At 33.0% G+C, this 14,167-nt stretch overlaps 1 long non-coding RNA gene across 1 annotated transcript in view; it reads right to left on the bottom strand.

The window, feature by feature from the left end:
• Positions 1-14,167, bottom strand: part of LOC143253485 (uncharacterized) — a 32,995-nt gene that overhangs the window by 17,730 nt on the left and 1,098 nt on the right. The gene's annotated exons all lie outside the window — the stretch shown is intronic.

The following is a 14,167-nucleotide window of genomic DNA, read 5'->3' as shown; positions in this document are numbered from 1 at the left end:
CATAACATATACATTACATCTTTCTTTTGATGTCAATAGTTTCGTTTCATTTAATTTCCAAATTTTTTCTTTCTTAATTAGGTGTTAATTGTTTCCAATCTAAAGTAATATATGAGATTATTCTTTCTTAAATTGGTGTTAATTGTTTCCAATCCAGAGTAACATGTGAGATTCTTCTTTCTTAAATTGGTATTAATTGTTTCCAATCCAGAGTAATATGTGAGATTCTTCTTTCTTAATTTGATGTTAATTGTTTCCAATCCAGAGTAATATGTGAGATTATTCTTTCTTAATTTGATGTTAATTGTTTCCAATCTAGAGTAATACGTGAGATTCTTCTTTCTTAATTAGGTGTTAACTGTTTCCAATCCAAAGTAATATATGAGATTATTCTTTCTTAAATTGGTGTTAATCGTTTCCAATCCAGAGTAATATGTGAGATTATTCTTTCTTAATTTGATGTTAATTGTTTCCAATCCAGAGTAATATGTGAGATTATTCTTTCTTAAATTGGTGTTAATCGTTTCCAATCCAGAGTAATATGTGAGATTATTCTTTCTTAAATTGGTATTAATTGTTTCCAATCCAGAGTAATATGTGAGATTCTTTTTTCTTAATTGGATGTTAATTGTTTCCAATCCAGAGTAATATGTGAGATTCTTCTTTCTTAAATTGGTGTTAATTGTTTCCAATCCAGAGTAATATGTGAGATTCTTCTTTCTTAAATTGGTGTTAATTGTTTCCAATCCAGAGTAATATGTGAGATTCTTCTTTCTTAAATTGGTGTTAATTGTTTCCAATCCAGTGTAATATGTGAGATTCTTCTTTCTTAAGTTGGTGTTAATTGTTTCCAATCCAGAGTAATATGTGAGATTCTTTTTTCTTAATTTGGTGTTAATTGTTTCCAATCCAGAGTAATATGTGAGATTCTTCTTTCTTAAATTGGTGTTAATTGTTTCCAATCCAGAGTAATATGTGAGATTCTTTTTTCTTAATTTGGTGTTAATTGTTTCCAATCCAGAGTAATATGTGAGATTCTTCTTTTTTAAATTGGTGTTAATTGTTTCCAATCCAGAGTAATATGTGAGATTCTTCTTTCTTAAATTGGTGTTAATTGTTTCCATTCCAGAGTAATATGTGAGGTTCTTCTTTCGTAAATTGGTGTTAATTGTTTCCAATCCAGAGTAATATGTGAGATTCTTCTTTCTTAATTTGATGTTAATTGTTTCCAATCTAGAGTAATATGTGAGATTCTTCTTTCTTAATTTAGTGTTAATTGTTTCTTATAATTAATAAAGACGAATCACACATATTACTCTGAATTGTTTTCAATCGAGAGTAATATCTAAGATTCTTTTTTCTTAATTTGGTGTTAATTTTTTCCAGTCCAAGGTAATATATATTTGAATTGTTCTTTCTTAATTTGGTGTTAATTGTTTTCAATCGAGAGTAATATCTAAGATTCTTCTTTCTTATTTTGGAGTTAATTGTTTTCAATCCAGAACAATAAATAGGTTTCTTCTTTCTTACTTTGATGTAAGATGTTTTCAATGTAAAGTAATGTATTCAAATTCTTGCGTTTTTATTTTCCAAGGTTTGTTTTCTACTAAATTTCGTATGTACTTGAACATATCTATACATCTGAAACCAAGTTGGAAGCTTACTGGCGTAATATACTTATTAAAAACTAGATGGCACAACGGTTAAGTTACTCACTCTTTCAAAGTTATTCAAAATACCAGATCTACTTATTGTTACTGTTGTCTCATCCAGTTTTAGTGAACATACAAAATTCTCCTTTTCACTTCAAATTCAAAACCTCACCTGCAATTCACAAAGTCCAAATTAAATTTCGTTTATATGATGAGAACAAAATAAGATTTTTCCTCTGTAGTGAATATAGTAGTGGTTTTGTAAAGTTTTAAGGTTTTCTGAATTATCTTTAATTATTAAAGCTGTGTGTGTGTTTTTTTTATAGCAAAGCCACATGGGGCTATCTGCTGAGCCCACCGAGGGGTATCGAACCCCTAATTTTGCGTTGTAAATCCGAAGACATACCGCTGTATTATTAAAGCTAAATCACTTAAAGTAAACATTGGCATGGAAACACATATTCCGCGAGTACACACAGTAAGGAGACTGCGCACACTATAAAAAAACATTAGAAACACCTACGTCTCCCAAAAGAGAGGGGGTATATCGGGGCACCATATACATTTTAGAATATTTGAAGCCCTTCCACACAAGAAAGGAAAAGGACGTGTAGGAGATTCGTTAGGAATATCTCTATCCCCGGATGAACGGGGGCGTGTAAGAAATTCGTTAGAAACATCTCTATCCCAGGACGGAAGGAGGTGGGTAGGGAATTCGTTAAAAAACATCTCTATCCCAGGACGGAAAGGGGCGGGTAGGGGATTCGTTAGAAACATCTCTATCCAGGGCAGAAGGGGGCGGGTAGGGGATTCGTTAGAAACATCTCTATCCAGGGCAAAAGGGGGCAGGTAGGGAATTCGTTAGAAACATCTCTATCCCAGAACGGAAGGGGGCGTGTAGGGGATTCGTTAGAAACATCTCTAACTTAGGGCGGAAGGGGGCGTGTAGGGGAACGAGTAAACTATAAAAGTCATATAAACACTTTCATCCCCCAGAAAAGGTGGGGTATAGGATCACCGCATAAACTGTAAAACATTAGAAATATTTACATTCTACAAAACAAGAGGTGTATGTAGGCTTAGCTCATACAGTCGAGAGGATTAATAACCTTTAAAACGATATTAAACTGGATCGGTTCGAGAGTACGAACAAAACGTTTGCTGTTACCCGATTCCGTTTGCTGTTACATTTAATAAGAGCAAATTACGCAGTAAATCAGAATTAATCTGGCAAGAAAAATAGCGGATTAACAAGAGAGTTTTAAGTAGATGTGTAACAACGTTGTAATGGTTTATTACGTTGTCCAGCAAGAGTTATCTGTAGATAAAATTTATGAAATGTATAAAATACTTTCAAGGCCTAACTCGAAAGGTACTGCTGTGAAAGAAGTTCTTAGTACGTGGTGTTTAATTTTTCCATGCGCCTTCACAGATAGGGGGTCTAACCCCCATATTTCATCTTCACCTGACATAGGAATGACAGGAGTATCAGCTAAGCTGGCTCCTTGAATCTGGTAGGACATAATCTCTGACCTTACACAGTTCTCAGTGAGAAGGTCTTGATGGAAATTGCTCAGTATTTAAGATTTTAAACCTTATGACATCATTCTCTTGGACAGGACTTCATGGACCTTACGACATTATTCCCACGAACAGGACGTGATGGACATTAGTTAGTATTTGAGATTTTAAGCCTTACGACATCATTCCCACAGACAGAGCATGATGGACACTGATCAGTATTAATATTTTAAACCTTACGACATTATTCCCACGAACAGGTCTTGATGGACATCGGTCAGTATTTAAGATTTTAAACTTTACGACATCATTCTCTTGGACAGGGCTTGATGAACATTGATCAATATTAAGATTTTAAACCTTACTAGTGATCCTATGTCCAAAGCCACTAAACACCAGTATGGCTTATTGACGGTGCATATATTATACACTATGTGTGTGTGTGTGTGTGTTTTTCTTATAGCAAAGCCACATAGGGCTATCTGCTCAGCCCACCGAGGGGAATCGAACCCCTGATTTTAGCGTTGTATACACTATGAATAAGACCAGCGTTGAGGAAAGTTTAAATATGCTTGCTTATTGGACAGTTTCTTAAATTCTTAATATGACATCTATGTATAAAGGCTGGAAGTCTATGTTGTTATCACATGTAAGAGATAAATAATTGGTTTTTTCTGTAAAACTCTTTCTATTTTTTAAATAAATATAAAACATATTACTCACGTATACACTGGTTCAGCAGCACATTTCACCAGACAAGTCTTGCCAGGTGGCTATAAAAAGTTATTTTATTTCATCTATGTTTTTATCCGTGAAAGATTTCCACTTCATAAGTCAGTGATGACGAGCCTATGGCACGCGACACGAAGAGTCGCCTCTTGATTATTTGAACCCTAACACTAACCCATAATGAATATATATATATATATAAATTATTATTACTGCCAAATGCAGCAGTGAATGATTTTTTCCAACCCGGGAGCAGTGAGAAATGTTCACAGGAGGCGTCTCACGCTCTCTTGGCGTCAGCTTTGCGGTTGTGGGAACATGTGACATTGGTTTGTTTGGAATTTCGCGCAAAGTTACACAATGGCTATCTGCACTAGGCGTCTCTAATTTAGCAGTGTAAGACCTGAGGGAAGGCAATTAGTCATCCCTACCCACCGCCAACTCTTTGGCTACTGTTTTACCAACGAATAGTGGGATTAAATGTAACATTATAACGCCCCTACGACTGAAAGGGTGAACATGTTTGGTGTAACGGGAATTCGAATCCGCGACCCTCAGAAACCTACTGTGATAATAACAGTAAATATGCATTCATATTTTCACAGTAAGTATATGCATTATATTTTTAAAATTATGTTATTTAGCATGGCCTGCGTATATATTTTATCAGTTAGTTATTTATATATTCAATTTTTTTATCAATGACATAAATTTTCACCTGCTTTTATATTAGGATAAGTCACTCGACTCGTACTCTAAGGGTCGCGGGTTCGAATCCCCGTCACACCAAACATGCTCACTCTTTCAGTTGTGGGGCGCTATAATGTGACGGTCAATCCTACTATTCGTTGGTAAAAGAGTAGCCCAAGAGTTAGCAGTGGGTGGTGATGACTAGCTACCTTCACTCTATTCTTATAATGCATTAGGGACTGAGATTCTTATCTCAGATTCGTAGTTTAAAAGACGTGATGACAACAACTTCCACACGTCTTGTGATGAAGTACTAAACATACTTGAGGTGGCATTGATTTAATTGAACCAGGAATTTCACACTTAAAAGACATCAAGGACGAGCTTAGGTTGACAGGTTCACACTTAAAAGAAATCAAGGGCAAGCTTAGATTGAAAGGTTCACACTTAAAAGACATCAAGAATGAGCTTAGATTCAAAATTTCACACTCTTTTATAAAAAATAAAAAACTACTCGAGTGTTTCTTTGCAACCTCAGATCGAAATGGAACAAAATTCTGAATGTTTCCCTTGAAGCATTGTTAAGTAAGGCTTAACTTAACAATTACTTAAATCAACACGTAGAGACACAAAATTAAATGTCGCCACTGATCTGTGGAAATGTTGAAATTGTTTTTTCAGTTACAACTCAACTGAGGCAGAAAATCACATCTCCCGAATAGATATTGAATTTAACGTTTTCTTTTACGATGATTGGAAGACTCACGCCAACATGTTACGCTACATTGAATCTTGTAAAAAATACGCTATTTTAGAATCCATGTCTTTAGATAGAGAAGTTTCGCACAGTCTTGTTTACTCAATATCTCTTTAAGACATTACTTTTTTGCTACTCCGCAAAACGAACTTACATGAACATGTTCATTTACAGAAGTACGTACAAACAAACACGTTGCTTGAAACAGAAAAACACAAACCAAATCGGTTTTATCGTCACTTAAAGTGTCATATTGTTGCAACATCTGTAGTGCAAATTTTGAGAATTAGAAACAATTTTATAATTCTCAGAAATACTGAATAAAATATTAACAAAACTTAATTAATAAAATATATAGTATATTGATTAGACGAATCGCGTGTCCGTGAAACTGTTGAAGTAAAATTAACTTTGTTTATTTTCATCAATAAATAATTACTAAATCTTCGATCCTCAAAATGTGGTTGAGAGATTACTAGACAAACTTTAAAATTAACGATATCTTTGATAAAGCTGATTTATATACAAGTTCTACTTGAAAGATGATTTTGTGTGAAGCCCAAAAAGCACTGCTCCAGAGACTGTTTCTAAACCAAACACAGTACTCAGTTAGTTCTAATCGGATACTATTGTGTAAGGTGATTCCCACTTAACTCTACCTACTTCTAATGATTCACTATAGTAATGTGTAAAATGATTCCTACTTAACTTTACCTACTTGTAATAATTAACATTAATATTATCTAAGGTGATTCCTACATCCTGCTTATTTCTAATAATGCACTATAGTACTATGTCATGTGATTCCTAATTAACTCTACCAATTCTAATAACTCACTATAGTATTGGTTAAGACGATCGCTTCTTAGCGTTACATACTTGTAATAATTCCTAAAGTATTGTGTAAGGTGATTCTAACCCTACAGTACATACTTCTAATAATTAAATACAGTATAGGGTAAGGTGATTCCTAATTAACCCAACCCCCTTCAAATAATTCACTATCGTATTGTGTAAGGTGATTCCTAATTAATCCAACCCCCTTCAAATAATTCACTATCGTATTGTCTAAGGTGATTCCTAATTAACCCAACCCCCTTCAAATAATTCACTATCGTATTGTGTAAGGTGATTCCTAATTAACCCAACCCCCTTCAAATAATTCACTATCGTATTGTGTAAGGTGACTCCTACTTAACTTTATCTACTTCTAATAATCGCTATAGTACTGTGAAAGGTTTCCTACTTAACCATACATTCTCAGAATAATGCAATGTAGTATAGTGTAAGGTGATTCCTACTTAACCTTACGTATTTGTAACAAATAACTATAATATTATGTAAGGTGATTCCTATCTAACCCCATCTACTTCTTAAATGTTACTATAGTACTGTGTAAATTGATTGCTACTTAACTCTAATTACTTCTTATATTCCACTATAGTACTTTGTAAGGTTATTCCTATGTAACTCGAAATACTCCTAATAATTCACTATAGTATTGTGTAAGATGATTGCTATTTAGCCTTACTAACTTCTAATAATTTCTAAGGAATTGTGTAAGATGATTCCCATTTAATCCTACATACTTGTAATAACTCATTATATTATTGTGTAAGATGATTCCTACTTAACTTTATCTACTTTTAATAATCCACTATTGTACTGTGAAAGGTGTTTCCTACTTAACCATACACTCTACAAATAATGCTCTATAGTATCGTGTAAGGTAATTGGTAATAAACCCTTCCCACTTGTAATAATTCACTATCGTACTGTTGTATTGTGTAAGATGATTCCTACTTAACCTTACCTACCTCTTATAATTGACTATAGTATTGTGTAACGTGATTCCTACTTAGCCTTACCTCCTTTTAATAATCCACTATGGTACTGTGTAAGTTAATTCTTACTTACACCTACCTATTTCTAATATTTTACTATAATATTGTGTAAAGTGATTTCTACTTACCCTTATCCACTTCTAATAATTCACTATAGTACTGTGTAAAATGATTTCTGCTTATCCCTACTTACTTCTAATAATTCTCTAGAATATTGTGTAAGGTGATTCCTACTTTGCCCTACCTACTTCTAATAATTCATTATAGTATTCTATAAGACGATTCCTACTATACCTACTTAACCCTAACAACTTCTAATAATCCAGTATGGTATTCTCTAAGTTGATTCCTACTTAACCCTACCGTCTTCGAATAATGCACTATAGTAATGGGTAAGATGATTCCTACTTAACCCTACCCTCTTCGAAAAATGCACTACAGTATTGTGTAAGACGATTCCTCTTTTACCCTACCTACTTGTAATAATTAACTATAATATTATGTAAGGTGATTCATACTTAACCCAACCTTCTAAGAATTCACTATAGTATTGTGTAAGATGATTGCTACTAAGCCCTACCTACTTCTAATAATTTATTATAGTATTGTGTAAGGTGATTCATACTTAATACTCCCTATCTACTTTTTATAATCCACTAAGGTACTGGCTAATTTGATTCCTACTTAACCCTACCTACTTCTAATGATTCCCTATAGTATTATTTAAGGTGATTTCTACTTACCCTACCCACTTCTAATAATTCACTATAGCATTGTGTAAGATGATTCCTACTTAAAACTACATACTTGCAATAATTCACTATACTATTACGTAAAGTGATTCCTACTTAACCCTACCTACTTCTGATAATTCCCTATGCTATTATATAAGGTGATTGTTACTTAGCCCAACCTACTTATAATTCACTACAACCTTGAGTATAGTGATTCCTACTTAACTCTACCTACTTATAATAATTCACTTTAGCACTGTGTAAGGTGATTCCTAATTAACCATACATATTTCTAATAATTCCTTATCGTGTACTGTAAGAATATTCATACTTAACACTACCTGCTTCTAACAGTTCATTCTAGTATTGTGTAAGGTGATTCCTAACTTATCCTACCATCTTTAATAATTCACTACAATATTGGGTAAATTTATTTATACTTACGTCTAAGTACTTCTGATAATTAACTATAGTATTATTGAGCAAGGTGAATCCTTCTTAACCGTACCTACTTATAATAATTCACGCATTGTATTGCGTAAGGTGATTTCTACTTATTCTTACCTTCTTCTAAAGAATCACTGTAGTATTTTGTAAGGTAATTCCTACTTTACCCTACCTGCTTCTAATAATTCATTATAATTTCATGTAACGTGATTTCTAATTAACTCTACCTACTTTTAAAATTTCACTACAACACTGGGTAAGGTGATTTGTAATTAACCCTACTTACTTTTAATAATCCACTACAGTACTGTGTAAAGTGATTCATTACGTGCTTCAAATAATTCACTATAATGTTGTGTAAGGTGTTTTCTATCTACCCCTACCTACTTATAAGAATTTACTATAGTATAATGTAAGGTGATTCCTTCTTAACCTTACTTCCTTCTAATAATTCACTATAGTATTTTGTAAGATGATTCCTACTTAATCATACCTTCTTGTCTTAATTCACTACAACATTGTGTAAGGTGATTCTTACTGAACCCTGCACACTTCTAATAATTCACTACAATTTTGTGTAAAGTGATTCCTACTTAACCCTATTTACTTCTAATAATTCACTAAAGTATTAGATTGGGCGATTCCTGCTTAACCCTAACAACTTCTAATAATTCACTCTAGTACTATGTAAGGCGATTCATACTTAACCCTAACTACTTGTAACAATTTGCTATTGTATTGTGTAAGGTTATTCCTATTTAACACTACCTGCTTCCAAAAATTCAATTATAATATTGTGTAAGATGATTCGTACCTAACCGTGACTACTTGTAATAAGTAATTATAGTGTTGGGTAAGACGATTCTTGTTTAGTCTTACCGTTTTCTAATATTTAACTGTAATATTGTGTAAGGGTATATTACCTAGCCCTATCTACTTCTAATAATTCACTAAAGTATTGTGTAAGGTGATTCCTACTTATCCCGACCTACATCTAAAAATTCACTAGTATTATTGTGTAGGGAGATTCTTACTTAAACCTACCCTGTTATCATAATTCACTATTGTATTATTTAAGTTAATTTCTACTTAGTCTTACCTGCTTCTGATAAATCACTGTAGTATTTTTAAAGTGATTCTTACTTAACCCTACCTACCTGTAATATTTCACTATGGTATTGACTAAGGTGATTCATGATTAACTCTACCTACTTCTAATACTTCACTATAGTATTGTTGTATAACGTGATTTTTACTTAAACGTACCTACTTATAATAATTCACTATAGTATTGTGTAAGGTAATTTCTACTTAGTCTTACCTATATCTGATAAATCACTGTAGTATTTTGTAAGATGATTTCTACTAAGCCCTTCCTGATTCTAATAATTCACCATTGTATTGTGCAAAGTGTTTCTTACTTAACCCTACCTATTTGTAATTATTCCCTATTTTATTACCTAAGGTGATTGTTACTTAGCCCAATCTATTTCTAATAATTCAGTAGAACACTGAGTAAGGTGATTCTTACTTAACGCTACTACTTGTAATAATCTACTATAGTAATGTGTAATGTTATTCCTAGTTAAACCTACCTACTTCTAAAAATTCCCTCCAGTACACTGTAAGGTAATTTCTACTTAACCCTACCTACTTTTAATAATTCACTCTAGAATTGTGTAACGTGACTCCTACTAAGTCATACCTACTTATAATAATTCACTATAAGGTCATTGCTACATAGTATTTCCTACTTCTAATAAATCACTGTAGTATTTTGTAAGATGATTCCTACTTAATCATATCTCCTTCTATTAATTCACTACAGTTTAGTGATTACTTCTTAAAACTACATACTTACAATAGTTCACTATACTATCATGTAAGGTGATTCTACTTAACTCTACCTACTTCTAATAATTCACTACAATATAATCTAAGGTGATTCTTACTTAGTCTTACCTACTTTTAATAATTCACTACAATATAATCTAAGGTGATTCTTACTTAGTCTTACCTACTTTTAATAATTCACTTTAGTATTGTGTAAGGTGATTCCTACTTAATGTTACCTACTTCTAATAATTTACTAATAATTCAATAATTCTTACTTAATCCTAACTTCTTCTAATAATTCACTATAGAATTGGTTAAGAAAATTCCTATTTAACCCTAACTATTTCTAATAATTCACCATAGTATAGTGAAAGGTGATTGTTACTTAACCCTTCCTACTTCTTATAATTCACTAGAATATTGTGTAAATATTAACCCTACCTAGTTCTAAAAAATCACTATAGTATTGTGTAAGGTGATTCCTACTTAAATCCACCTACTTCTAATAAGTTACTATAGTATTTTGTAACTTTATTCCTACTTAACCTACATACATCTAATTATTCGCTACAGTGTTTTGTAAGATGATTCATACATAACTCTTCCTACTTCTAATAATTCACTACAGTATTGTGTATGATTATTCTCACTTACACGTACCTGCTTCTAATAATACACTGTAGTTTTGTGTAAGATGATTCCTACTTAACCTGCGTATAATTGTAATTCACTATATTATTGTGTAACGTGATTGCTACTTAGTCTTACCCGCTTCTAATAATCCACTTTAGTACTGTGTAAGGTGATTCCTAATTAACCCTATCTACTTCTAATAATTGGCCCGGCGTAAGGCGTGCGACTCGTAATCCGAGGGTCGCGGGTTCGCGCCCGCGTCGCGCTAAACATGCTCGCCCTCCCAGCCGTGGGGGTGTATAATGTGACGGTCAATCCCACTATTCGTTGGTAAAAGAGTAGCCCAAGAGTTGGCGGTGGGTGGTGATGACTAGCTGCCTTCCCTCTAGTCTTACACTGCTAAATTAGGGACGGCTAGCACAGATAGCCCTCGAGTAGCTTTGTGCGAAATTCCAAAACAAACAAACAAACAATCTAATAATTCACTATAGTATTGTGTAAGGTAACTTCTATTTACCCCTACCTACTTATAATAATTCACTGTAGTATTGAGTAGGGTGATACATACTTAACCCTATCTACTGCTAGTAATTCACTATAGTATTGTGCAAGTTGATTGTTACTTAAACCTACCTACTTCTAATAATTCAATATAGTATTGTGTAACGCGATTCCTACTTAGTCTTATTTACTTCTAATAATGCATTATAGTTTTGTGTAAGATGATTCCTACTCAACCATACCTGCTTTTAATAATTCACTACAACATTGTGTAAGGTGATTCTTACTTAACCCGACCTACTTGTAATAATTTACTATAGTATTAGGTAAGCTGATTTCTTCTTAACCTTACCTACTTCTAACAATTCACTATACTATTTTGTAAGGTGATTCATACTTAACCCTACTTACTTCTAATAATTCGCTATAATATTGTCTGAGGTGGTTTTTACTATGTGAGAATAAAGTCTTGTTATGTTTGGTTTATTTTCTAGTGAATATGTGAGAACAAAGACTTGTTTTATTTGTCTTATTTTCTATTGGCTATGTCACAACAAAATCTTGTTATATTTGGTTTATTTTCTAGTGACTAAGTGAGAACAAAGTCTGGTTATATTCGGTTTATTTTCTAATGAATATGTGAGAACAAGTCTGGTTATATTTGGTTTATTTTCTAGTGACTATGTGAGAACAAAGTCTGGTTATATTTGGTTTATTTTCTAGTGACTATGTGAGAACAAGTCTGGTTATATTTGGTTTATTTTCTAGTGACTATGTGAGAACAACGTCTTGTTATATTTGGTTTATGTTCTAGTGAATATGTGAGAACAACGTCTTGTTATATTCGGTTTATTTTCCAATGAATATGTGAGAACAAGTCTGGTTATATTTGGTTTATTTTCTAGTGACTATGTGAGAACAAAGTCTGGTTATATTTCGTTTATTTTCTAGTGACTATGTGAGAACAAGTCTGGTTATATTTGGTTTATTTTCTAGTGACTATGTGAGAACAAGTCTGGTTATATTTGGTTTATTTTCTAGTGACTATGTGAGAACAAGTCTGGTTATATTTGGTTTATGTTCTAGTGAATATGTGAGAACAACGTCTTGTTATATTTGGTTTATGTTCTAGTGAATATGTGAGAACAAAGTCTGGTTATATTTGGTTTATGTTCTAGTGAATATGTGAGAACAACGTCTTGTTATATTTGATTTATGTTCTAGTGAATATGTGAGAACAACGTCTTGTTATATTTGGTTTATGTTCTAGTGAATATGTGAGAACGAAGTCTGGAAATATTTGGTTTATTTTCTATTGACTATGTGAGAACAAAGTTTTAATATTGTTCGTTAAATTTCCAGTGATTGTTTGTTATTATTTACATTCTTGGAATAAAGTTATTTTATTCGTTGCTCATTTTCAAAGAAAATTGGAAAATATATTTTTTTTAAATTTTGGGCTCATTTCTCGCAACTTTTGAAACAAAATATTGTTATTACTGTCTGAATTTCGAAAAACTCTTCAAGCAATATCTAGTTGTTATTTACTAACCTGCTTGAAAACCTATAATACATTGTTGTTATTTATTAATGGATTGTTTGAGATTATGGAGAAAGCTACCGAATAACCTGTCTGTGCTCTATTGGTACCGAAACCCGCTATATAGCGTGTTTCTCAGAGTGTTAAAATACAGTATTCTTATTATTGGCTCTTTTTGCGGTAAACATTTTAACAGAATATTGTAATTGTTGGAATAGAGCGTGCTGGCGTTACGTTTTCAGTGCCTTAGTGAACCCAATTAATTTTATTAGCTCGTTTTGGAATGGTGTTTTGATAATTTATATTTTTGTCTATTAAAAAATCGTTCTACATTCGGTTACACGATATTTCAATAACACATGACACATCTATGTCTACACGAAGTTGTGTTAAAAATTTCACTTTCAAGCATATGTGACGGCTTTAATTTAATGAAGAGATAAATATTAGCGTTTCTTAAAGTCTGATCGACCATAACATTTAGTGTAGAGCTTTAACTCAATTGCATGTTATGTATCCATAAGTTCAAACAGGCTTTTCTTGCCGTTTCACAGCGAGACGTCTTATCTCCGCCCGTCTTACTAGACGTATTATTATTCCGGTAACATTCTCACTGCTGCTGTACCCGACGGTTAACCATCAGCTCCCCCTCGCTTCTTTTTATGTCAATTCAAGCTGTATTCACTCAGAACAGACTAATTCTAATACTCTCGATCCCGGAACGGCAGTTTATCCAAAGAGAAGTAAAACATCTAGATAAAAATGTGGGCTATGCATAGAGTATGAAAACTTTTCTATGTACGTGTAGCTTTGGTTTATAGGAAACAAAATTCATAACCTATTCCTTGTCACAACAGCCTTCGAAATGTCTTGTTATATCCATACGAGGCAAAGTTAAAAAAATATATCTCCATGTTTAATAATTCATAACGTTTATTTAAGTTTTCACATATTTTTTTTTTAAATTCATGAAATAAGTTGATCAGGGACTTCTAACGTGACTCGAGACCGGATGTATAGATCTGTTGGTTTTATGGTTCATATCCGTGACCTTTAGCTGTCACAGAGGAGATTGGTGCATTGGCCCAGTACTCTAAACCTGCCCACTCTGTCCTCCTAGAGAGTTTAACACTAATCACTGCTGGGTTTACGTTGAAGTCAATCGATCACCTGCGTTTTTGATTAGCGCCCTTGACAACACCGTAACTAGGTGGGAAGGAACGGTGGTTTATCGGAAGTCATGGTAACTATGTTGTTATTTTTTTCTATCTGCGCCTTGTTCC

The sequence above is a fragment of the Tachypleus tridentatus genome, chromosome 6, assembly GCF_004210375.1.
Source record: "Tachypleus tridentatus isolate NWPU-2018 chromosome 6, ASM421037v1, whole genome shotgun sequence".
Lineage (NCBI taxonomy): Eukaryota > Metazoa > Arthropoda > Merostomata > Xiphosura > Limulidae > Tachypleus > Tachypleus tridentatus.
Note: the sequence above shows the minus strand (reverse complement) of the source record. Positions and strands in the feature narration are given on the sequence as shown.